The sequence below is a fragment of the Idiotropiscis lumnitzeri genome, chromosome 5 (genome assembly GCF_059441095.1).
Source record: "Idiotropiscis lumnitzeri isolate Australia: NSW breed Sydney's pygmy pipehorse chromosome 5, RoL_Ilum_1.0, whole genome shotgun sequence".
Classification (NCBI taxonomy): Eukaryota; Metazoa; Chordata; class Actinopteri; order Syngnathiformes; family Syngnathidae; genus Idiotropiscis; species Idiotropiscis lumnitzeri.
This window is the reverse complement of record NC_142395.1, coordinates 4,920,324-4,944,839: the sequence shown is the minus strand read 5'-3', so window position 1 is coordinate 4,944,839 and position 24,516 is coordinate 4,920,324. Positions and strand designations below refer to the sequence as shown.

General features: G+C 42.6%; 22 non-coding genes across 22 annotated transcripts; all 22 read right to left on the bottom strand.

Moving 5' to 3' along the window:
• Positions 1-490: 490 nt before the first annotated feature.
• Positions 491-609, bottom strand: LOC148336205 (5S ribosomal RNA). The gene has a single exon (XR_015843461.1). It is a non-coding gene; the product is annotated as a 5S ribosomal RNA (ribosomal RNA).
• Positions 610-1,618: 1,009 nt separating this feature from the next.
• On the bottom strand, positions 1,619-1,737 carry LOC148336204 (5S ribosomal RNA). The gene has a single exon (XR_015843624.1). It is a non-coding gene; the product is annotated as a 5S ribosomal RNA (ribosomal RNA).
• Positions 1,738-2,746: 1,009 nt separating this feature from the next.
• LOC148336203 (5S ribosomal RNA) lies at positions 2,747-2,865 on the bottom strand. Its single transcript, XR_015843623.1, has one exon. It is a non-coding gene; the product is annotated as a 5S ribosomal RNA (ribosomal RNA).
• Positions 2,866-3,874: 1,009 nt separating this feature from the next.
• On the bottom strand, positions 3,875-3,993 carry LOC148336202 (5S ribosomal RNA). Its single transcript, XR_015843621.1, has one exon. It is a non-coding gene; the product is annotated as a 5S ribosomal RNA (ribosomal RNA).
• Positions 3,994-5,002: 1,009 nt separating this feature from the next.
• LOC148336201 (5S ribosomal RNA) lies at positions 5,003-5,121 on the bottom strand. The gene has a single exon (XR_015843620.1). It is a non-coding gene; the product is annotated as a 5S ribosomal RNA (ribosomal RNA).
• A 1,009-nt stretch (positions 5,122-6,130) lies between these two features.
• LOC148336200 (5S ribosomal RNA) lies at positions 6,131-6,249 on the bottom strand. The gene has a single exon (XR_015843619.1). It is a non-coding gene; the product is annotated as a 5S ribosomal RNA (ribosomal RNA).
• A 1,009-nt stretch (positions 6,250-7,258) lies between these two features.
• Positions 7,259-7,377, bottom strand: LOC148336199 (5S ribosomal RNA). Its single transcript, XR_015843618.1, has one exon. It is a non-coding gene; the product is annotated as a 5S ribosomal RNA (ribosomal RNA).
• A 1,009-nt stretch (positions 7,378-8,386) lies between these two features.
• On the bottom strand, positions 8,387-8,505 carry LOC148336198 (5S ribosomal RNA). The gene has a single exon (XR_015843617.1). It is a non-coding gene; the product is annotated as a 5S ribosomal RNA (ribosomal RNA).
• Positions 8,506-9,514: 1,009 nt separating this feature from the next.
• Positions 9,515-9,633, bottom strand: LOC148336197 (5S ribosomal RNA). The gene has a single exon (XR_015843616.1). It is a non-coding gene; the product is annotated as a 5S ribosomal RNA (ribosomal RNA).
• A 1,009-nt stretch (positions 9,634-10,642) lies between these two features.
• On the bottom strand, positions 10,643-10,761 carry LOC148336196 (5S ribosomal RNA). Its single transcript, XR_015843521.1, has one exon. It is a non-coding gene; the product is annotated as a 5S ribosomal RNA (ribosomal RNA).
• A 1,009-nt stretch (positions 10,762-11,770) lies between these two features.
• On the bottom strand, positions 11,771-11,889 carry LOC148336195 (5S ribosomal RNA). Its single transcript, XR_015843460.1, has one exon. It is a non-coding gene; the product is annotated as a 5S ribosomal RNA (ribosomal RNA).
• Positions 11,890-12,898: 1,009 nt separating this feature from the next.
• On the bottom strand, positions 12,899-13,017 carry LOC148336194 (5S ribosomal RNA). The gene has a single exon (XR_015843615.1). It is a non-coding gene; the product is annotated as a 5S ribosomal RNA (ribosomal RNA).
• Positions 13,018-14,026: 1,009 nt separating this feature from the next.
• Positions 14,027-14,145, bottom strand: LOC148336193 (5S ribosomal RNA). Its single transcript, XR_015843614.1, has one exon. It is a non-coding gene; the product is annotated as a 5S ribosomal RNA (ribosomal RNA).
• Positions 14,146-15,154: 1,009 nt separating this feature from the next.
• On the bottom strand, positions 15,155-15,273 carry LOC148336192 (5S ribosomal RNA). The gene has a single exon (XR_015843613.1). It is a non-coding gene; the product is annotated as a 5S ribosomal RNA (ribosomal RNA).
• A 1,009-nt stretch (positions 15,274-16,282) lies between these two features.
• Positions 16,283-16,401, bottom strand: LOC148336191 (5S ribosomal RNA). The gene has a single exon (XR_015843612.1). It is a non-coding gene; the product is annotated as a 5S ribosomal RNA (ribosomal RNA).
• A 1,009-nt stretch (positions 16,402-17,410) lies between these two features.
• On the bottom strand, positions 17,411-17,529 carry LOC148336190 (5S ribosomal RNA). Its single transcript, XR_015843510.1, has one exon. It is a non-coding gene; the product is annotated as a 5S ribosomal RNA (ribosomal RNA).
• Positions 17,530-18,538: 1,009 nt separating this feature from the next.
• On the bottom strand, positions 18,539-18,657 carry LOC148336189 (5S ribosomal RNA). Its single transcript, XR_015843610.1, has one exon. It is a non-coding gene; the product is annotated as a 5S ribosomal RNA (ribosomal RNA).
• A 1,009-nt stretch (positions 18,658-19,666) lies between these two features.
• LOC148336188 (5S ribosomal RNA) lies at positions 19,667-19,785 on the bottom strand. Its single transcript, XR_015843609.1, has one exon. It is a non-coding gene; the product is annotated as a 5S ribosomal RNA (ribosomal RNA).
• Positions 19,786-20,769: 984 nt separating this feature from the next.
• LOC148336187 (5S ribosomal RNA) lies at positions 20,770-20,888 on the bottom strand. The gene has a single exon (XR_015843608.1). It is a non-coding gene; the product is annotated as a 5S ribosomal RNA (ribosomal RNA).
• Positions 20,889-21,897: 1,009 nt separating this feature from the next.
• LOC148336186 (5S ribosomal RNA) lies at positions 21,898-22,016 on the bottom strand. Its single transcript, XR_015843607.1, has one exon. It is a non-coding gene; the product is annotated as a 5S ribosomal RNA (ribosomal RNA).
• Positions 22,017-23,025: 1,009 nt separating this feature from the next.
• On the bottom strand, positions 23,026-23,144 carry LOC148336185 (5S ribosomal RNA). The gene has a single exon (XR_015843606.1). It is a non-coding gene; the product is annotated as a 5S ribosomal RNA (ribosomal RNA).
• Positions 23,145-24,153: 1,009 nt separating this feature from the next.
• On the bottom strand, positions 24,154-24,272 carry LOC148336184 (5S ribosomal RNA). Its single transcript, XR_015843605.1, has one exon. It is a non-coding gene; the product is annotated as a 5S ribosomal RNA (ribosomal RNA).
• Between the last annotated feature and the right edge of the window lie 244 nt (positions 24,273-24,516).

Here is a 24,516-nt window from a genome sequence, read left to right as displayed (position 1 = left end):
GAATAAAGTGGAACTAATAAAATAAGAACCAATGATATAACCAGTGAAGCTAAAAAAAATGAATGAAGCTTCTCCACACCTGCTAATTGCGACATTAACTATACTTCCCTTTATTGCATTCAGTAAACACCATTTTTTAAAATTGATTCATTAACTTTTTATTTAGTAAACACTCACTGCACCAACCCAACCGGACTGCATCGGGTCATATGTCTGCTACACCTGTAGACTCCGAGGGTACCCTTTTGGTCAATGTGTGGCTCCGGAGCCACAGTCAAGTCTCCAGACACGCATTTGCAAATTGCCACACGCATTTGCGAGTCGTCCACGGCGAGACTGTAGCAACACCCAAAGGCAGAGGACGCCGAATGTTGGCATTTTGTGCTCTCAGCCTGTCAGGCGAATATGTGGAAATTTATAAAAAAGCAGCTCGCATACTTGCTTACATTTGTCAAAGTTATTTTTATTTATTTATTTTTTGCGGTGCAAAAGCTTACAGCACCTGGTATTCCCAGGCGGTCTCCCATCCAAGTACTAACCAGGCCCGAACCTGCTTAGCTTCCGAGATCGGACGAGATCGGGCGTTCTCAGGGTAGTATGGCCGTAAGCGAGAATTCCCTCCAAAATTTTGCATTTTATACATGTGGTCTTTATTGTGGCAAATACTTCAATCCAAAAATACGTAACTAGAATCTGAAACTATAACCACAGTCACAAATGTGTCACAACAATCTACAATGCATGATTGAAGTCACAGATATATGACAAATATCAGCAAATGTGTACAATGATTTGTTGGCACATACACATGGTTAAATGCGGACAAAAATCCGTAGATGGGCGACCTGTAAAAACGGGACCTTTTGATTGGCTGTGTTCTTACAGGTGACGTTTGCTACAGTCCTGCCGCGGACGACTCGCAAATGCGTGTGCTGATTTGCAAATGCGTGTCAGGAGACGTGTGTGGCTCCGTAGCTACACATTCGGACCACATGGGGGCACTAATATTATACCAGCCCCGTACCACCAATATATACACCAATAACTTGGGGGGGCGTTCACTGCTATCCACCCATGGTCATGTACCATTTATTTGACATTATTTAAATTAAATTGGAATAAATGGAAGAATAAAGTGGAACTAATAAAATAAGAACCAATGATATAACCAGTGAAGCTAAAAAAAATGAATGAAGCTTCTCCACACCTGCTAATTGCCACATTAACTATACTTCCCTTTATTGCATTCAGTAAACACCATTTTTTAAAATTGATTCATTAACTTTTTATTTAGTAAACACTCACTGCACCAACCCAACCGGACTGCATCGGGTCATATGTCTGCTACACCTGTAGACTCCGAGGGTACCCTTTTGGTCAATGTGTGGCTCCGGAGCCACAGTCAAGTCTCCAGACACGCATTTGCAAATTGCCACACGCATTTGCGAGTCGTCCACGGCGAGACTGTAGCAACACCCAAAGGCAGAGGACGCTGAATGTTGGCATTTTGTGCTCTCAGCCTGTCAGGCGAATATGTGGAAATTTATAAAAAAGCAGCTCGCATACTTGCTTACATTTGTCAAAGTTATTTTTATTTATTTATTTTTTGCGGTGCAAAAGCTTACAGCACCTGGTATTCCCAGGCGGTCTCCCATCCAAGTACTAACCAGGCCCGACCCTGCTTAGCTTCCGAGATCGGACGAGATCGGGCGTTCTCAGGGTAGTATGGCCGTAAGCGAGAATTCCCTCCAAAATTTTGCATTTTATACATGTGGTCTTTATTGTGGCAAATACTTCAATCCAAAAATACGTAACAAGAATCTGAAACTATAACCACAGTCACAAATGTGTCACAACAATCTACAATGCATGATTGAAGTCACAGATATATGACAAATATCAGCAAATGTGTACAATGATTTGTTGGCACATACACATGGTTAAATGCGGACAAAAATCCGTAGATGGGCGACCTGTAAAAACGGGACCTTTTGATTGGCTGTGTTCTTACAGGTGACGTTTGCTACAGTCCTGCCGCGGACGACTCGCAAATGCGTGTGCTGATTTGCAAATGCGTGTCAGGAGACGTGTGTGGCTCCGTAGCTACACATTCGGACCACATGGGGGCACTAATATTATACCAGCCCCGTACCACCAATATATACACCAATAACTTGGGGGGGCGTTCACTGCTATCCACCCATGGTCATGTACCATTTATTTGACATTATTTAAATTAAATTGGAATAAATGGAAGAATAAAGTGGAACTAATAAAATAAGAACCAATGATATAACCAGTGAAGCTAAAAAAAATGAATGAAGCTTCTCCACACCTGCTAATTGCGACATTAACTATACTTCCCTTTATTGCATTCAGTAAACACCATTTTTTAAAATTGATTCATTAACTTTTTATTTAGTAAACACTCACTGCACCAACCCAACCGGACTGCATCGGGTCATATGTCTGCTACACCTGTAGACTCCGAGGGTACCCTTTTGGTCAATGTGTGGCTCCGGAGCCACAGTCAAGTCTCCAGACACGCATTTGCAAATTGCCACACGCATTTGCGAGTCGTCCACGGCGAGACTGTAGCAACACCCAAAGGCAGAGGACGCCGAATGTTGGCATTTTGTGCTCTCAGCCTGTCAGGCGAATATGTGGAAATTTATAAAAAAGCAGCTCGCATACTTGCTTACATTTGTCAAAGTTATTTTTATTTATTTATTTTTTGCGGTGCAAAAGCTTACAGCACCTGGTATTCCCAGGCGGTCTCCCATCCAAGTACTAACCAGGCCCGACCCTGCTTAGCTTCCGAGATCGGACGAGATCGGGCGTTCTCAGGGTAGTATGGCCGTAAGCGAGAATTCCCTCCAAAATTTTGCATTTTATACATGTGGTCTTTATTGTGGCAAATACTTCAATCCAAAAATACGTAACAAGAATCTGAAACTATAACCACAGTCACAAATGTGTCACAACAATCTACAATGCATGATTGAAGTCACAGATATATGACAAATATCAGCAAATGTGTACAATGATTTGTTGGCACATACACTTGGTTAAATGCGGACAAAAATCCGTAGATGGGCGACCTGTAAAAACGGGACCTTTTGATTGGCTGTGTTCTTACAGGTGACGTTTGCTACAGTCCTGCCGCGGACGACTCGCAAATGCGTGTGCTGATTTGCAAATGCGTGTCAGGAGACGTGTGTGGCTCCGTAGCTACACATTCGGACCACATGGGGGCACTAATATTATACCAGCCCCGTACCACCAATATATACACCAATAACTTGGGGGGGCGTTCACTGCTATCCACCCATGGTCATGTACCATTTATTTGACATTATTTAAATTAAATTGGAATAAATGGAAGAATAAAGTGGAACTAATAAAATAAGAACCAATGATATAACCAGTGAAGCTAAAAAAAATGAATGAAGCTTCTCCACACCTGCTAATTGCCACATTAACTATACTTCCCTTTATTGCATTCAGTAAACACCATTTTTTAAAATTGATTCATTAACTTTTTATTTAGTAAACACTCACTGCACCAACCCAACCGGACTGCATCGGGTCATATGTCTGCTACACCTGTAGACTCCGAGGGTACCCTTTTGGTCAATGTGTGGCTCCGGAGCCACAGTCAAGTCTCCAGACACGCATTTGCAAATTGCCACACGCATTTGCGAGTCGTCCACGGCGAGACTGTAGCAACACCCAAAGGCAGAGGACGCCGAATGTTGGCATTTTGTGCTCTCAGCCTGTCAGGCGAATATGTGGAAATTTATAAAAAAGCAGCTCGCATACTTGCTTACATTTGTCAAAGTTATTTTTATTTATTTATTTTTTGCGGTGCAAAAGCTTACAGCACCTGGTATTCCCAGGCGGTCTCCCATCCAAGTACTAACCAGGCCCGACCCTGCTTAGCTTCCGAGATCGGACGAGATCGGGCGTTCTCAGGGTAGTATGGCCGTAAGCGAGAATTCCCTCCAACATTTTGCATTTTATACATGTGGTCTTTATTGTGGCAAATACTTCAATCCAAAAATACGTAACTAGAATCTGAAACTATAACCACAGTCACAAATGTGTCACAACAATCTACAATGCATGATTGAAGTCACAGATATATGACAAATATCAGCAAATGTGTACAATGATTTGTTGGCACATACACATGGTTAAATGCGGACAAAAATCCGTAGATGGGCGACCTGTAAAAACGGGACCTTTTGATTGGCTGTGTTCTTACAGGTGACGTTTGCTACAGTCCTGCCGCGGACGACTCGCAAATGCGTGTGCTGATTTGCAAATGCGTGTCAGGAGACGTGTGTGGCTCCGTAGCTACACATTCGGACCACATGGGGGCACTAATATTATACCAGCCCCGTACCACCAATATATACACCAATAACTTGGGGGGGCGTTCACTGATATCCACCCATGGTCATGTACCATTTATTTGACATTATTTAAATTAAATTGGAATAAATGGAAGAATAAAGTGGAACTAATAAAATAAGAACCAATGATATAACCAGTGAAGCTAAAAAAAATGAATGAAGCTTCTCCACACCTGCTAATTGCGACATTAACTATACTTCCCTTTATTGCATTCAGTAAACACCATTTTTTAAAATTGATTCATTAACTTTTTATTTAGTAAACACTCACTGCACCAACCCAACCGGACTGCATCGGGTCATATGTCTGCTACACCTGTAGACTCCGAGGGTACCCTTTTGGTCAATGTGTGGCTCCGGAGCCACAGTCAAGTCTCCAGACACGCATTTGCAAATTGCCACACGCATTTGCGAGTCGTCCACGGCGAGACTGTAGCAACACCCAAAGGCAGAGGACGCTGAATGTTGGCATTTTGTGCTCTCAGCCTGTCAGGCGAATATGTGGAAATTTATAAAAAAGCAGCTCGCATACTTGCTTACATTTGTCAAAGTTATTTTTATTTATTTATTTTTTGCGGTGCAAAAGCTTACAGCACCTGGTATTCCCAGGCGGTCTCCCATCCAAGTACTAACCAGGCCCGACCCTGCTTAGCTTCCGAGATCGGACGAGATCGGGCGTTCTCAGGGTAGTATGGCCGTAAGCGAGAATTCCCTCCAAAATTTTGCATTTTATACATGTGGTCTTTATTGTGGCAAATACTTCAATCCAAAAATACGTAACTAGAATCTGAAACTATAACCACAGTCACAAATGTGTCACAACAATCTACAATGCATGATTGAAGTCACAGATATATGACAAATATCAGCAAATGTGTACAATGATTTGTTGGCACATACACATGGTTAAATGCGGACAAAAATCCGTAGATGGGCGACCTGTAAAAACGGGACCTTTTGATTGGCTGTGTTCTTACAGGTGACGTTTGCTACAGTCCTGCCGCGGACGACTCGCAAATGCGTGTGCTGATTTGCAAATGCGTGTCAGGAGACGTGTGTGGCTCCGTAGCTACACATTCGGACCACATGGGGGCACTAATATTATACCAGCCCCGTACCACCAATATATACACCAATAACTTGGGGGGGCGTTCACTGCTATCCACCCATGGTCATGTACCATTTATTTGACATTATTTAAATTAAATTGGAATAAATGGAAGAATAAAGTGGAACTAATAAAATAAGAACCAATGATATAACCAGTGAAGCTAAAAAAAATGAATGAAGCTTCTCCACACCTGCTAATTGCGACATTAACTATACTTCCCTTTATTGCATTCAGTAAACACCATTTTTTAAAATTGATTCATTAACTTTTTATTTAGTAAACACTCACTGCACCAACCCAACCGGACTGCATCGGGTCATATGTCTGCTACACCTGTAGACTCCGAGGGTACCCTTTTGGTCAATGTGTGGCTCCGGAGCCACAGTCAAGTCTCCAGACACGCATTTGCAAATTGCCACACGCATTTGCGAGTCGTCCACGGCGAGACTGTAGCAACACCCAAAGGCAGAGGACGCTGAATGTTGGCATTTTGTGCTCTCAGCCTGTCAGGCGAATATGTGGAAATTTATAAAAAAGCAGCTCGCATACTTGCTTACATTTGTCAAAGTTATTTTTATTTATTTATTTTTTGCGGTGCAAAAGCTTACAGCACCTGGTATTCCCAGGCGGTCTCCCATCCAAGTACTAACCAGGCCCGACCCTGCTTAGCTTCCGAGATCGGACGAGATCGGGCGTTCTCAGGGTAGTATGGCCGTAAGCGAGAATTCCCTCCAAAATTTTGCATTTTATACATGTGGTCTTTATTGTGGCAAATACTTCAATCCAAAAATACGTAACAAGAATCTGAAACTATAACCACAGTCACAAATGTGTCACAACAATCTACAATGCATGATTGAAGTCACAGATATATGACAAATATCAGCAAATGTGTACAATGATTTGTTGGCACATACACTTGGTTAAATGCGGACAAAAATCCGTAGATGGGCGACCTGTAAAAACGGGACCTTTTGATTGGCTGTGTTCTTACAGGTGACGTTTGCTACAGTCCTGCCGCGGACGACTCGCAAATGCGTGTGCTGATTTGCAAATGCGTGTCAGGAGACGTGTGTGGCTCCGTAGCTACACATTCGGACCACATGGGGGCACTAATATTATACCAGCCCCGTACCACCAATATATACACCAATAACTTGGGGGGGCGTTCACTGATATCCACCCATGGTCATGTACCATTTATTTGACATTATTTAAATTAAATTGGAATAAATGGAAGGATAAAGTGGAACTAATAAAATAAGAACCAATGATATAACCAGTGAAGCTAAAAAAAATGAATGAAGCTTCTCCACACCTGCTAATTGCCACATTAACTATACTTCCCTTTATTGCATTCAGTAAACACCATTTTTTAAAATTGATTCATTAACTTTTTATTTAGTAAACACTCACTGCACCAACCCAACCGGACTGCATCGGGTCATATGTCTGCTACACCTGTAGACTCCGAGGGTACCCTTTTGGTCAATGTGTGGCTCCGGAGCCACAGTCAAGTCTCCAGACACGCATTTGCAAATTGCCACACGCATTTGCGAGTCGTCCACGGCGAGACTGTAGCAACACCCAAAGGCAGAGGACGCTGAATGTTGGCATTTTGTGCTCTCAGCCTGTCAGGCGAATATGTGGAAATTTATAAAAAAGCAGCTCGCATACTTGCTTACATTTGTCAAAGTTATTTTTATTTATTTATTTTTTGCGGTGCAAAAGCTTACAGCACCTGGTATTCCCAGGCGGTCTCCCATCCAAGTACTAACCAGGCCCGACCCTGCTTAGCTTCCGAGATCGGACGAGATCGGGCGTTCTCAGGGTAGTATGGCCGTAAGCGAGAATTCCCTCCAAAATTTTGCATTTTATACATGTGGTCTTTATTGTGGCAAATACTTCAATCCAAAAATACGTAACTAGAATCTGAAACTATAACCACAGTCACAAATGTGTCACAACAATCTACAATGCATGATTGAAGTCACAGATATATGACAAATATCAGCAAATGTGTACAATGATTTGTTGGCACATACACATGGTTAAATGCGGACAAAAATCCGTAGATGGGCGACCTGTAAAAACGGGACCTTTTGATTGGCTGTGTTCTTACAGGTGACGTTTGCTACAGTCCTGCCGCGGACGACTCGCAAATGCGTGTGCTGATTTGCAAATGCGTGTCAGGAGACGTGTGTGGCTCCGTAGCTACACATTCGGACCACATGGGGGCACTAATATTATACCAGCCCCGTACCACCAATATATACACCAATAACTTGGGGGGGCGTTCACTGCTATCCACCCATGGTCATGTACCATTTATTTGACATTATTTAAATTAAATTGGAATAAATGGAAGAATAAAGTGGAACTAATAAAATAAGAACCAATGATATAACCAGTGAAGCTAAAAAAAATGAATGAAGCTTCTCCACACCTGCTAATTGCGACATTAACTATACTTCCCTTTATTGCATTCAGTAAACACCATTTTTTAAAATTGATTCATTAACTTTTTATTTAGTAAACACTCACTGCACCAACCCAACCGGACTGCATCGGGTCATATGTCTGCTACACCTGTAGACTCCGAGGGTACCCTTTTGGTCAATGTGTGGCTCCGGAGCCACAGTCAAGTCTCCAGACACGCATTTGCAAATTGCCACACGCATTTGCGAGTCGTCCACGGCGAGACTGTAGCAACACCCAAAGGCAGAGGACGCTGAATGTTGGCATTTTGTGCTCTCAGCCTGTCAGGCGAATATGTGGAAATTTATAAAAAAGCAGCTCGCATACTTGCTTACATTTGTCAAAGTTATTTTTATTTATTTATTTTTTGCGGTGCAAAAGCTTACAGCACCTGGTATTCCCAGGCGGTCTCCCATCCAAGTACTAACCAGGCCCGACCCTGCTTAGCTTCCGAGATCGGACGAGATCGGGCGTTCTCAGGGTAGTATGGCCGTAAGCGAGAATTCCCTCCAAAATTTTGCATTTTATACATGTGGTCTTTATTGTGGCAAATACTTCAATCCAAAAATACGTAACAAGAATCTGAAACTATAACCACAGTCACAAATGTGTCACAACAATCTACAATGCATGATTGAAGTCACAGATATATGACAAATATCAGCAAATGTGTACAATGATTTGTTGGCACATACACTTGGTTAAATGCGGACAAAAATCCGTAGATGGGCGACCTGTAAAAACGGGACCTTTTGATTGGCTGTGTTCTTACAGGTGACGTTTGCTACAGTCCTGCCGCGGACGACTCGCAAATGCGTGTGCTGATTTGCAAATGCGTGTCAGGAGACGTGTGTGGCTCCGTAGCTACACATTCGGACCACATGGGGGCACTAATATTATACCAGCCCCGTACCACCAATATATACACCAATAACTTGGGGGGGCGTTCACTGCTATCCACCCATGGTCATGTACCATTTATTTGACATTATTTAAATTAAATTGGAATAAATGGAAGAATAAAGTGGAACTAATAAAATAAGAACCAATGATATAACCAGTGAAGCTAAAAAAAATGAATGAAGCTTCTCCACACCTGCTAATTGCCACATTAACTATACTTCCCTTTATTGCATTCAGTAAACACCATTTTTTAAAATTGATTCATTAACTTTTTATTTAGTAAACACTCACTGCACCAACCCAACCGGACTGCATCGGGTCATATGTCTGCTACACCTGTAGACTCCGAGGGTACCCTTTTGGTCAATGTGTGGCTCCGGAGCCACAGTCAAGTCTCCAGACACGCATTTGCAAATTGCCACACGCATTTGCGAGTCGTCCACGGCGAGACTGTAGCAACACCCAAAGGCAGAGGACGCCGAATGTTGGCATTTTGTGCTCTCAGCCTGTCAGGCGAATATGTGGAAATTTATAAAAAAGCAGCTCGCATACTTGCTTACATTTGTCAAAGTTATTTTTATTTATTTATTTTTTGCGGTGCAAAAGCTTACAGCACCTGGTATTCCCAGGCGGTCTCCCATCCAAGTACTAACCAGGCCCGACCCTGCTTAGCTTCCGAGATCGGACGAGATCGGGCGTTCTCAGGGTAGTATGGCCGTAAGCGAGAATTCCCTCCAACATTTTGCATTTTATACATGTGGTCTTTATTGTGGCAAATACTTCAATCCAAAAATACGTAACAAGAATCTGAAACTATAACCACAGTCACAAATGTGTCACAACAATCTACAATGCATGATTGAAGTCACAGATATATGACAAATATCAGCAAATGTGTACAATGATTTGTTGGCACATACACATGGTTAAATGCGGACAAAAATCCGTAGATGGGCGACCTGTAAAAACGGGACCTTTTGATTGGCTGTGTTCTTACAGGTGACGTTTGCTACAGTCCTGCCGCGGACGACTCGCAAATGCGTGTGCTGATTTGCAAATGCGTGTCAGGAGACGTGTGTGGCTCCGTAGCTACACATTCGGACCACATGGGGGCACTAATATTATACCAGCCCCGTACCACCAATATATACACCAATAACTTGGGGGGGCGTTCACTGATATCCACCCATGGTCATGTACCATTTATTTGACATTATTTAAATTAAATTGGAATAAATGGAAGGATAAAGTGGAACTAATAAAATAAGAACCAATGATATAACCAGTGAAGCTAAAAAAAATGAATGAAGCTTCTCCACACCTGCTAATTGCCACATTAACTATACTTCCCTTTATTGCATTCAGTAAACACCATTTTTTAAAATTGATTCATTAACTTTTTATTTAGTAAACACTCACTGCACCAACCCAACCGGACTGCATCGGGTCATATGTCTGCTACACCTGTAGACTCCGAGGGTACCCTTTTGGTCAATGTGTGGCTCCGGAGCCACAGTCAAGTCTCCAGACACGCATTTGCAAATTGCCACACGCATTTGCGAGTCGTCCACGGCGAGACTGTAGCAACACCCAAAGGCAGAGGACGCTGAATGTTGGCATTTTGTGCTCTCAGCCTGTCAGGCGAATATGTGGAAATTTATAAAAAAGCAGCTCGCATACTTGCTTACATTTGTCAAAGTTATTTTTATTTATTTATTTTTTGCGGTGCAAAAGCTTACAGCACCTGGTATTCCCAGGGGGTCTCCCATCCAAGTACTAACCAGGCCCGACCCTGCTTAGCTTCCGAGATCGGACGAGATCGGGCGTTCTCAGGGTAGTATGGCCGTAAGCGAGAATTCCCTCCAAAATTTTGCATTTTATACATGTGGTCTTTATTGTGGCAAATACTTCAATCCAAAAATACGTAACTAGAATCTGAAACTATAACCACAGTCACAAATGTGTCACAACAATCTACAATGCATGATTGAAGTCACAGATATATGACAAATATCAGCAAATGTGTACAATGATTTGTTGGCACATACACATGGTTAAATGCGGACAAAAATCCGTAGATGGGCGACCTGTAAAAACGGGACCTTTTGATTGGCTGTGTTCTTACAGGTGACGTTTGCTACAGTCCTGCCGCGGACGACTCGCAAATGCGTGTGCTGATTTGCAAATGCGTGTCAGGAGACGTGTGTGGCTCCGTAGCTACACATTCGGACCACATGGGGGCACTAATATTATACCAGCCCCGTACCACCAATATATACACCAATAACTTGGGGGGGCGTTCACTGCTATCCACCCATGGTCATGTACCATTTATTTGACATTATTTAAATTAAATTGGAATAAATGGAAGAATAAAGTGGAACTAATAAAATAAGAACCAATGATATAACCAGTGAAGCTAAAAAAAATGAATGAAGCTTCTCCACACCTGCTAATTGCGACATTAACTATACTTCCCTTTATTGCATTCAGTAAACACCATTTTTTAAAATTGATTCATTAACTTTTTATTTAGTAAACACTCACTGCACCAACCCAACCGGACTGCATCGGGTCATATGTCTGCTACACCTGTAGACTCCGAGGGTACCCTTTTGGTCAATGTGTGGCTCCGGAGCCACAGTCAAGTCTCCAGACACGCATTTGCAAATTGCCACACGCATTTGCGAGTCGTCCACGGCGAGACTGTAGCAACACCCAAAGGCAGAGGACGCCGAATGTTGGCATTTTGTGCTCTCAGCCTGTCAGGCGAATATGTGGAAATTTATAAAAAAGCAGCTCGCATACTTGCTTACATTTGTCAAAGTTATTTTTATTTATTTATTTTTTGCGGTGCAAAAGCTTACAGCACCTGGTATTCCCAGGCGGTCTCCCATCCAAGTACTAACCAGGCCCGAACCTGCTTAGCTTCCGAGATCGGACGAGATCGGGCGTTCTCAGGGTAGTATGGCCGTAAGCGAGAATTCCCTCCAAAATTTTGCATTTTATACATGTGGTCTTTATTGTGGCAAATACTTCAATCCAAAAATACGTAACTAGAATCTGAAACTATAACCACAGTCACAAATGTGTCACAACAATCTACAATGCATGATTGAAGTCACAGATATATGACAAATATCAGCAAATGTGTACAATGATTTGTTGGCACATACACATGGTTAAATGCGGACAAAAATCCGTAGATGGGCGACCTGTAAAAACGGGACCTTTTGATTGGCTGTGTTCTTACAGGTGACGTTTGCTACAGTCCTGCCGCGGACGACTCGCAAATGCGTGTGCTGATTTGCAAATGCGTGTCAGGAGACGTGTGTGGCTCCGTAGCTACACATTCGGACCACATGGGGGCACTAATATTATACCAGCCCCGTACCACCAATATATACACCAATAACTTGGGGGGGCGTTCACTGCTATCCACCCATGGTCATGTACCATTTATTTGACATTATTTAAATTAAATTGGAATAAATGGAAGAATAAAGTGGAACTAATAAAATAAGAACCAATGATATAACCAGTGAAGCTAAAAAAAATGAATGAAGCTTCTCCACACCTGCTAATTGCCACATTAACTATACTTCCCTTTATTGCATTCAGTAAACACCATTTTTTAAAATTGATTCATTAACTTTTTATTTAGTAAACACTCACTGCACCAACCCAACCGGACTGCATCGGGTCATATGTCTGCTACACCTGTAGACTCCGAGGGTACCCTTTTGGTCAATGTGTGGCTCCGGAGCCACAGTCAAGTCTCCAGACACGCATTTGCAAATTGCCACACGCATTTGCGAGTCGTCCACGGCGAGACTGTAGCAACACCCAAAGGCAGAGGACGCCGAATGTTGGCATTTTGTGCTCTCAGCCTGTCAGGCGAATATGTGGAAATTTATAAAAAAGCAGCTCGCATACTTGCTTACATTTGTCAAAGTTATTTTTATTTATTTATTTTTTGCGGTGCAAAAGCTTACAGCACCTGGTATTCCCAGGCGGTCTCCCATCCAAGTACTAACCAGGCCCGACCCTGCTTAGCTTCCGAGATCGGACGAGATCGGGCGTTCTCAGGGTAGTATGGCCGTAAGCGAGAATTCCCTCCAACATTTTGCATTTTATACATGTGGTCTTTATTGTGGCAAATACTTCAATCCAAAAATACGTAACAAGAATCTGAAACTATAACCACAGTCACAAATGTGTCACAACAATCTACAATGCATGATTGAAGTCACAGATATATGACAAATATCAGCAAATGTGTACAATGATTTGTTGGCACATACACATGGTTAAATGCGGACAAAAATCCGTAGATGGGCGACCTGTAAAAACGGGACCTTTTGATTGGCTGTGTTCTTACAGGTGACGTTTGCTACAGTCCTGCCGCGGACGACTCGCAAATGCGTGTGCTGATTTGCAAATGCGTGTCAGGAGACGTGTGTGGCTCCGTAGCTACACATTCGGACCACATGGGGGCACTAATATTATACCAGCCCCGTACCACCAATATATACACCAATAACTTGGGGGGGCGTTCACTGATATCCACCCATGGTCATGTACCATTTATTTGACATTATTTAAATTAAATTGGAATAAATGGAAGGATAAAGTGGAACTAATAAAATAAGAACCAATGATATAACCAGTGAAGCTAAAAAAAATGAATGAAGCTTCTCCACACCTGCTAATTGCCACATTAACTATACTTCCCTTTATTGCATTCAGTAAACACCATTTTTTAAAATTGATTCATTAACTTTTTATTTAGTAAACACTCACTGCACCAACCCAACCGGACTGCATCGGGTCATATGTCTGCTACACCTGTAGACTCCGAGGGTACCCTTTTGGTCAATGTGTGGCTCCGGAGCCACAGTCAAGTCTCCAGACACGCATTTGCAAATTGCCACACGCATTTGCGAGTCGTCCACGGCGAGACTGTAGCAACACCCAAAGGCAGAGGACGCTGAATGTTGGCATTTTGTGCTCTCAGCCTGTCAGGCGAATATGTGGAAATTTATAAAAAAGCAGCTCGCATACTTGCTTACATTTGTCAAAGTTATTTTTATTTATTTATTTTTTGCGGTGCAAAAGCTTACAGCACCTGGTATTCCCAGGCGGTCTCCCATCCAAGTACTAACCAGGCCCGACCCTGCTTAGCTTCCGAGATCGGACGAGATCGGGCGTTCTCAGGGTAGTATGGCCGTAAGCGAGAATTCCCTCCAAAATTTTGCATTTTATACATGTGGTCTTTATTGTGGCAAATACTTCAATCCAAAAATACGTAACTAGAATCTGAAACTATAACCACAGTCACAAATGTGTCACAACAATCTACAATGCATGATTGAAGTCACAGATATATGACAAATATCAGCAAATGTGTACAATGATTTGTTGGCACATACACATGGTTAAATGCGGACAAAAATCCGTAGATGGGCGACCTGTAAAAACGGGACCTTTTGATTGGCTGTGTTCTTACAGGTGACGTTTGCTACAGTCCTGCCGCGGACGACTCGCAAATGCGTGTGCTGATTTGCAAATGCGTGTCAGGAGACGTGTGTGGCTCCGTAGCTACACATTCGGACCACATGGGGGCACTAATATTATACCAGCCCCGTACCACCAATATATACACCAATAACTTGGGGGGGCGTTCACTGCTATCCACCCATGGTCATGTACCATTTATTTGACATTATTTAAATTAAATTGGAATAAATGGAAGAATAAAGTGGAACTAATAAAATAAGAACCAATGATATAACCAGTGAAGCTAAAAAAAATGAATGAAGCTTCTCCACACCTGCTAATTGCGACATTAACTATACTTCCCTTTATTGCATTCAGTAAACACCATTTTTTAAAATTGATTCATTAACTTTTTATTTAGTAAACACTCACTGCACCAACCCAACCGGACTGCATCGGGTCATATGTCTGCTACACCTGTAGACTCCGAGGGTACCCTTTTGGTCAATGTGTGGCTCCGGAGCCACAGTCAAGTCTCCAGACACGCATTTGCAAATTGCCACACGCATTTGCGAGTCGTCCACGGCGAGACTGTAGCAACACCCAAAGGCAGAGGACGCTGAATGTTGGCATTTTGTGCTCTCAGCCTGTCAGGCGAATATGTGGAAATTTATAAAAAAGCAGCTCGCATACTTGCTTACATTTGTCAAAGTTATTTTTATTTATTTATTTTTTGCGGTGCAAAAGCTTACAGCACCTGGTATTCCCAGGCGGTCTCCCATCCAAGTACTAACCAGGCCCGACCCTGCTTAGCTTCCGAGATCGGACGAGATCGGGCGTTCTCAGGGTAGTATGGCCGTAAGCGAGAATTCCCTCCAAAATTTTGCATTTTATACATGTGGTCTTTATTGTGGCAAATACTTCAATCCAAAAATACGTAACAAGAATCTGAAACTATAACCACAGTCACAAATGTGTCACAACAATCTACAATGCATGATTGAAGTCACAGATATATGACAAATATCAGCAAATGTGTACAATGATTTGTTGGCACATACACTTGGTTAAATGCGGACAAAAATCCGTAGATGGGCGACCTGTAAAAACGGGACCTTTTGATTGGCTGTGTTCTTACAGGTGACGTTTGCTACAGTCCTGCCGCGGACGACTCGCAAATGCGTGTGCTGATTTGCAAATGCGTGTCAGGAGACGTGTGTGGCTCCGTAGCTACACATTCGGACCACATGGGGGCACTAATATTATACCAGCCCCGTACCACCAATATATACACCAATAACTTGGGGGGGCGTTCACTGCTATCCACCCATGGTCATGTACCATTTATTTGACATTATTTAAATTAAATTGGAATAAATGGAAGAATAAAGTGGAACTAATAAAATAAGAACCAATGATATAACCAGTGAAGCTAAAAAAAATGAATGAAGCTTCTCCACACCTGCTAATTGCCACATTAACTATACTTCCCTTTATTGCATTCAGTAAACACCATTTTTTAAAATTGATTCATTAACTTTTTATTTAGTAAACACTCACTGCACCAACCCAACCGGACTGCATCGGGTCATATGTCTGCTACACCTGTAGACTCCGAGGGTACCCTTTTGGTCAATGTGTGGCTCCGGAGCCACAGTCAAGTCTCCAGACACGCATTTGCAAATTGCCACACGCATTTGCGAGTCGTCCACGGCGAGACTGTAGCAACACCCAAAGGCAGAGGACGCCGAATGTTGGCATTTTGTGCTCTCAGCCTGTCAGGCGAATATGTGGAAATTTATAAAAAAGCAGCTCGCATACTTGCTTACATTTGTCAAAGTTATTTTTATTTATTTATTTTTTGCGGTGCAAAAGCTTACAGCACCTGGTATTCCCAGGCGGTCTCCCATCCAAGTACTAACCAGGCCCGACCCTGCTTAGCTTCCGAGATCGGACGAGATCGGGCGTTCTCAGGGTAGTATGGCCGTAAGCGAGAATTCCCTCCAACATTTTGCATTTTATACATGTGGTCTTTATTGTGGCAAATACTTCAATCCAAAAATACGTAACAAGAATCTGAAACTATAACCACAGTCACAAATGTGTCACAACAATCTACAATGCATGATTGAAGTCACAGATATATGACAAATATCAGCAAATGTGTACAATGATTTGTTGGCACATACACATGGTTAAATGCGGACAAAAATCCGTAGATGGGCGACCTGTAAAAACGGGACCTTTTGATTGGCTGTGTTCTTACAGGTGACGTTTGCTACAGTCCTGCCGCGGACGACTCGCAAATGCGTGTGCTGATTTGCAAATGCGTGTCAGGAGACGTGTGTGGCTCCGTAGCTACACATTCGGACCACATGGGGGCACTAATATTATACCAGCCCCGTACCACCAATATATACACCAATAACTTGGGGGGGCGTTCACTGATATCCACCCATGGTCATGTACCATTTATTTGACATTATTTAAATTAAATTGGAATAAATGGAAGGATAAAGTGGAACTAATAAAATAAGAACCAATGATATAACCAGTGAAGCTAAAAAAAATGAATGAAGCTTCTCCACACCTGCTAATTGCCACATTAACTATACTTCCCTTTATTGCATTCAGTAAACACCATTTTTTAAAATTGATTCATTAACTTTTTATTTAGTAAACACTCACTGCACCAACCCAACCGGACTGCATCGGGTCATATGTCTGCTACACCTGTAGACTCCGAGGGTACCCTTTTGGTCAATGTGTGGCTCCGGAGCCACAGTCAAGTCTCCAGACACGCATTTGCAAATTGCCACACGCATTTGCGAGTCGTCCACGGCGAGACTGTAGCAACACCCAAAGGCAGAGGACGCTGAATGTTGGCATTTTGTGCTCTCAGCCTGTCAGGCGAATATGTGGAAATTTATAAAAAAGCAGCTCGCATACTTGCTTACATTTGTCAAAGTTATTTTTATTTATTTATTTTTTGCGGTGCAAAAGCTTACAGCACCTGGTATTCCCAGGGGGTCTCCCATCCAAGTACTAACCAGGCCCGACCCTGCTTAGCTTCCGAGATCGGACGAGATCGGGCGTTCTCAGGGTAGTATGGCCGTAAGCGAGAATTCCCTCCAAAATTTTGCATTTTATACATGTGGTCTTTATTGTGGCAAATACTTCAATCCAAAAATACGTAACTAGAATCTGAAACTATAACCACAGTCACAAATGTGTCACAACAATCTACAATGCATGATTGAAGTCACAGATATATGACAAATATCAGCAAATGTGTACAATGATTTGTTGGCACATACACATGGTTAAATGCGGACAAAAATCCGTAGATGGGCGACCTGTAAAAACGGGACCTTTTGATTGGCTGTGTTCTTACAGGTGACGTTTGCTACAGTCCTGCCGCGGACGACTCGCAAATGCGTGTGCTGATTTGCAAATGCGTGTCAGGAGACGTGTGTGGCTCCGTAGCTACACATTCGGACCACATGGGGGCACTAATATTATACCAGCCCCGTACCACCAATATATACACCAATAACTTGGGGGGGCGTTCACTGCTATCCACCCATGGTCATGTACCATTTATTTGACATTATTTAAATTAAATTGGAATAAATGGAAGAATAAAGTGGAACTAATAAAATAAGAACCAATGATATAACCAGTGAAGCTAAAAAAAATGAATGAAGCTTCTCCACACCTGCTAATTGCGACATTAACTATACTTCCCTTTATTGCATTCAGTAAACACCATTTTTTAAAATTGATTCATTAACTTTTTATTTAGTAAACACTCACTGCACCAACCCAACCGGACTGCATCGGGTCATATGTCTGCTACACCTGTAGACTCCGAGGGTACCATTTTGGTCAATGTGTGGCTCCGGAGCCACAGTCAAGTCTCCAGACACGCATTTGCAAATTGCCACACGCATTTGCGAGTCGTCCACGGCGAGACTGTAGCAACACCCAAAGGCAGAGGACGCTGAATGTTGGCATTTTGTGCTCTCAGCCTGTCAGGCGAATATGTGGAAATTTATAAAAAAGCAGCTCGCATACTTGCTTACATTTGTCAAAGTTATTTTTATTTATTTATTTTTTGCGGTGCAAAAGCTTACAGCACCTGGTATTCCCAGGCGGTCTCCCATCCAAGTACTAACCAGGCCCGACCCTGCTTAGCTTCCGAGATCGGACGAGATCGGGCGTTCTCAGGGTAGTATGGCCGTAAGCGAGAATTCCCTCCAAAATTTTGCATTTTATACATGTGGTCTTTATTGTGGCAAATACTTCTATCCAAAAATACGTAACAAGAATCTGAAACTATAACCACAGTCACATATGTGTCACAACAATCTACAATGCATGATTGAAGTCACAGATATATGACAAATATCAGCAAATGTGTACAATGATTTGTTGGCACATAAACATTGTTAAATGCGGACAAAAATCCGTAGATGGGCGACCTGTAAAAACGGGACCTTTTGATTGGCTGTGTTCTTACAGGTGACGTTTGCTACAGTCCTGCCGCGGACGACTCGCAAATGCGTGTGCTGATTTGCAAATGCGTGTCAGGAGACGTGTGTGGCTCCGTAGCTACACATTCGGACCACATGGGGGCACTAATATTATACCAGCCCCGTACCACCAATATATACACCAATAACTTGGGGGGGCGTTCACTGCTATCCACCCATGGTCATGTACCATTTATTTGACATTATTTAAATTAAATTGGAATAAATGGAAGAATAAAGTGGAACTAATAAAATAAGAACCAATGATATAACCAGTGAAGCTAAAAAAAATGAATGAAGCTTCTCCACACCTGCTAATTGCGACATTAACTATACTTCCCTTTATTGCATTCAGTAAACACCATTTTTTAAAATTGATTCATTAACTTTTTATTTAGTAAACACTCACTGCACCAACCCAACCGGACTGCATCGGGTCATATGTCTGCTACACCTGTAGACTACGAGGGTACCCTTTTGGTCAATGTGTGGCTCCGGAGCCACAGTCAAGTCTCCAGACACGCATTTGCAAATTGCCACACGCATTTGCGAGTCGTCCACGGCGAGACTGTAGCAACACCCAAAGGCAGAGGACGCTGAATGTTGGCATTTTGTGCTCTCAGCCTGTCAGGCGAATATGTGGAAATTTATAAAAAAGCAGCTCGCATACTTGCTTACATTTGTCAAAGTTATTTTTATTTATTTATTTTTTGCGGTGCAAAAGCTTACAGCACCTGGTATTCCCAGGCGGTCTCCCATCCAAGTACTAACCAGGCCCGACCCTGCTTAGCTTCCGAGATCGGACGAGATCGGGCGTTCTCAGGGTAGTATGGCCGTAAGCGAGAATTCCCTCCAAAATTTTGTGGCAAATACTTCAATCCAAAAATACGTAACAAGAATCTGAAACTATAACCACAGTCACAAATGTGTCACAACAATCTACAATGCATGATTGAAGTCACAGATATATGACAAATATCAGCAAATGTGTACAATGATTTGTTGGCACATACACATGGTTAAATGCGGACAAAAATCCGTAGATGGGCGACCTGTAAAAACGGGACCTTTTGATTGGCTGTGTTCTTACAGGTGACGTTTGCTACAGTCCTGCCGCGGACGACTCGCAAATGCGTGTGCTGATTTGCAAATGCGTGTCAGGAGACGTGTGTGGCTCCGTAGCTACACATTCGGACCACATGGGGGCACTAATATTATACCAGCCCCGTACCACCAATATATACACCAATAACTTGGGGGGGCGTTCACTGCTATCCACCCATGGTCATGTACCATTTATTTGACATTATTTAAATTAAATTGGAATAAATGGAAGAATAAAGTGGAACTAATAAAATAAGAACCAATGATATAACCAGTGAAGCTAAAAAAAATGAATGAAGCTTCTCCACACCTGCTAATTGCGACATTAACTATACTTCCCTTTATTGCATTCAGTAAACACCATTTTTTAAAATTGATTCATTAACTTTTTATTTAGTAAACACTCACTGCACCAACCCAACCGGACTGCATCGGGTCATATGTCTGCTACACCTGTAGACTCCGAGGGTACCCTTTTGGTCAATGTGTGGCTCCGGAGCCACAGTCAAGTCTCCAGACACGCATTTGCAAATTGCCACACGCATTTGCGAGTCGTCCACGGCGAGACTGTAGCAACACCCAAAGGCAGAGGACGCCGAATGTTGGCATTTTGTGCTCTCAGCCTGTCAGGCGAATATGTGGAAATTTATAAAAAAGCAGCTCGCATACTTGCTTACATTTGTCAAAGTTATTTTTATTTATTTATTTTTTGCGGTGCAAAAGCTTACAGCACCTGGTATTCCCAGGCGGTCTCCCATCCAAGTACTAACCAGGCCCGACCCTGCTTAGCTTCCGAGATCGGACGAGATCGGGCGTTCTCAGGGTAGTATGGCCGTAAGCGAGAATTCCCTCCAACATTTTGCATTTTATACATGTGGTCTTTATTGTGGCAAATACTTCAATCCAAAAATACGTAACTAGAATCTGAAACTATAACCACAGTCACAAATGTGTCACAACAATCTACAATGCATGATTGAAGTCACAGATATATGACAAATATCAGCAAATGTGTACAATGATTTGTTGGCACATACACATGGTTAAATGCGGACAAAAATCCGTAGATGGGCGACCTGTAAAAACGGGACCTTTTGATTGGCTGTGTTCTTACAGGTGACGTTTGCTACAGTCCTGCCGCGGACGACTCGCAAATGCGTGTGCTGATTTGCAAATGCGTGTCAGGAGACGTGTGTGGCTCCGTAGCTACACATTCGGACCACATGGGGGCACTAATATTATACCAGCCCCGTACCACCAATATATACACCAATAACTTGGGGGGGCGTTCACTGCTATCCACCCATGGTCATGTACCATTTATTTGACATTATTTAAATTAAATTGGAATAAATGGAAGAATAAAGTGGAACTAATAAAATAAGAACCAATGATATAACCAGTGAAGCTAAAAAAAATGAATGAAGCTTCTCCACACCTGCTAATTGCGACATTAACTATACTTCCCTTTATTGCATTCAGTAAACACCATTTTTTAAAATTGATTCATTAACTTTTTATTTAGTAAACACTCACTGCACCAACCCAACCGGACTGCATCGGGTCATATGTCTGCTACACCTGTAGACTCCGAGGGTACCCTTTTGGTCAATGTGTGGCTCCGGAGCCACAGTCAAGTCTCCAGACACGCATTTGCAAATTGCCACACGCATTTGCGAGTCGTCCACGGCGAGACTGTAGCAACACCCAAAGGCAGAGGACGCTGAATGTTGGCATTTTGTGCTCTCAGCCTGTCAGGCGAATATGTGGAAATTTATAAAAAAGCAGCTCGCATACTTGCTTACATTTGTCAAAGTTATTTTTATTTATTTATTTTTTGCGGTGCAAAAGCTTACAGCACCTGGTATTCCCAGGCGGTCTCCCATCCAAGTACTAACCAGGCCCGACCCTGCTTAGCTTCCGAGATCGGACGAGATCGGGCGTTCTCAGGGTAGTATGGCCGTAAGCGAGAATTCCCTCCAAAATTTTGCATTTTATACATGTGGTCTTTATTGTGGCAAATACTTCAATCCAAAAATACGTAACAAGAATCTGAAACTATAACCACAGTCACAAATGTGTCACAACAATCTACAATGCATGATTGAAGTCACAGATATATGACAAATATCAGCAAATGTGTACAATGATTTGTTGGCACATACACATGGTTAAATGCGGACAAAAATCCGTAGATGGGCGACCTGTAAAAACGGGACCTTTTGATTGGCTGTGTTCTTACAGGTGACGTTTGCTACAGTCCTGCCGCGGACGACTCGCAAATGCGTGTGCTGATTTGCAAATGCGTGTCAGGAGACGTGTGTGGCTCCGTAGCTACACATTCGGACCACATGGGGGCACTAATATTATACCAGCCCCGTACCACCAATATATACACCAATAACTTGGGGGGGCGTTCACTGCTATCCACCCATGGTCATGTACCATTTATTTGACATTATTTAAATTAAATTGGAATAAATGGAAGAATAAAGTGGAACTAATAAAATAAGAACCAATGATATAACCAGTGAAGCTAAAAAAAATGAATGAAGCTTCTCCACACCTGCTAATTGCGACATTAACTATACTTCCCTTTATTGCATTCAGTAAACACCATTTTTTAAAATTGATTCATTAACTTTTTATTTAGTAAACACTCACTGCACCAACCCAACCGGACTGCATCGGGTCATATGTCTGCTACACCTGTAGACTACGAGGGTACCCTTTTGGTCAATGTGTGGCTCCGGAGCCACAGTCAAGTCTCCAGACACGCATTTGCAAATTGCCACACGCATTTGCGAGTCGTCCACGGCGAGACTGTAGCAACACCCAAAGGCAGAGGACGCTGAATGTTGGCATTTTGTGCTCTCAGCCTGTCAGGCGAATATGTGGAAATTTATAAAAAAGCAGCTCGCATACTTGCTTACATTTGTCAAAGTTATTTTTATTTATTTATTTTTTGCGGTGCAAAAGCTTACAGCACCTGGTATTCCCAGGCGGTCTCCCATCCAAGTACTAACCAGGCCCGACCCTGCTTAGCTTCCGAGATCGGACGAGATCGGGCGTTCTCAGGGTAGTATGGCCGTAAGCGAGAATTCCCTCCAAAATTTTGCATTTTATACATGTGGTCTTTATTGTGGCAAATACTTCAATCCAAAAATACGTAACTAGAATCTGAAACTATAACCACAGTCACAAATGTGTCACAACAATCTACAATGCATGATTGAAGTCACAGATATATGACAAATATCAGCAAATGTGTACAATGATTTGTTGGCACATACACATGGTTAAATGCGGACAAAAATCCGTAGATGGGCGACCTGTAAAAACGGGACCTTTTGATTGGCTGTGTTCTTACAGGTGACGTTTGCTACAGTCCTGCCGCGGACGACTCGCAAATGCGTGTGCTGATTTGCAAATGCGTGTCAGGAGACGTGTGTGGCTCCGTAGCTACACATTCGGACCACATGGGGGCACTAATATTATACCAGCCCCGTACCACCAATATATACACCAATAACTTGGGGGGGCGTTCACTGCTATCCACCCATGGTCATGTACCATTTATTTGACATTATTTAAATTAAATTGGAATAAATGGAAGAATAAAGTGGAACTAATAAAATAAGAACCAATGATATAACCAGTGAAGCTAAAAAAAATGAATGAAGCTTCTCCACACCTGCTAATGGCCACATTAACTATACTTCCCTTTATTGCATTCAGTAAACACCATTTTTTAAAATTGATTCATTAACTTTTTATTTAGTAAACACTCACTGCACCAACCCAACCGGACTGCATCGGGTCATATGTCTGCTACACCTGTAGACTCCGAGGGTACCCTTTTGGTCAATGTGTGGCTCCGGAGCCACAGTCAAGTCTCCAGACACGCATTTGCAAATTGCCACACGCATTTGCGAGTCGTCCACGGCGAGACTGTAGCAACACCCAAAGGCAGAGGACGCTGAATGTTGGCATTTTGTGCTCTCAGCCTGTCAGGCGAATATGTGGAAATTTATAAAAAAGCAGCTCGCATACTTGCTTACATTTGTCAAAGTTATTTTTATTTATTTATTTTTTGCGGTGCAAAAGCTTACAGCACCTGGTATTCCCAGGCGGTCTCCCATCCAAGTACTAACCAGGCCCGACCCTGCTTAGCTTCCGAGATCGGACGAGATCGGGCGTTCTCAGGGTAGTATGGCCGTAAGCGAGAATTCCCTCCAAAATTTTGTGGCAAATACTTCAATCCAAAAATACGTAACAAGAATCTGAAACTATAACCACAGTCACAAATGTGTCACAACAATCTACAATGCATGATTGAAGTCACAGATATATGACAAATATCAGCAAATGTGTACAATGATTTGTTGGCACATACACATGGTTAAATGCGGACAAAAATCCGTAGATGGGCGACCTGTAAAAACGGGACCTTTTGATTGGCTGTGTT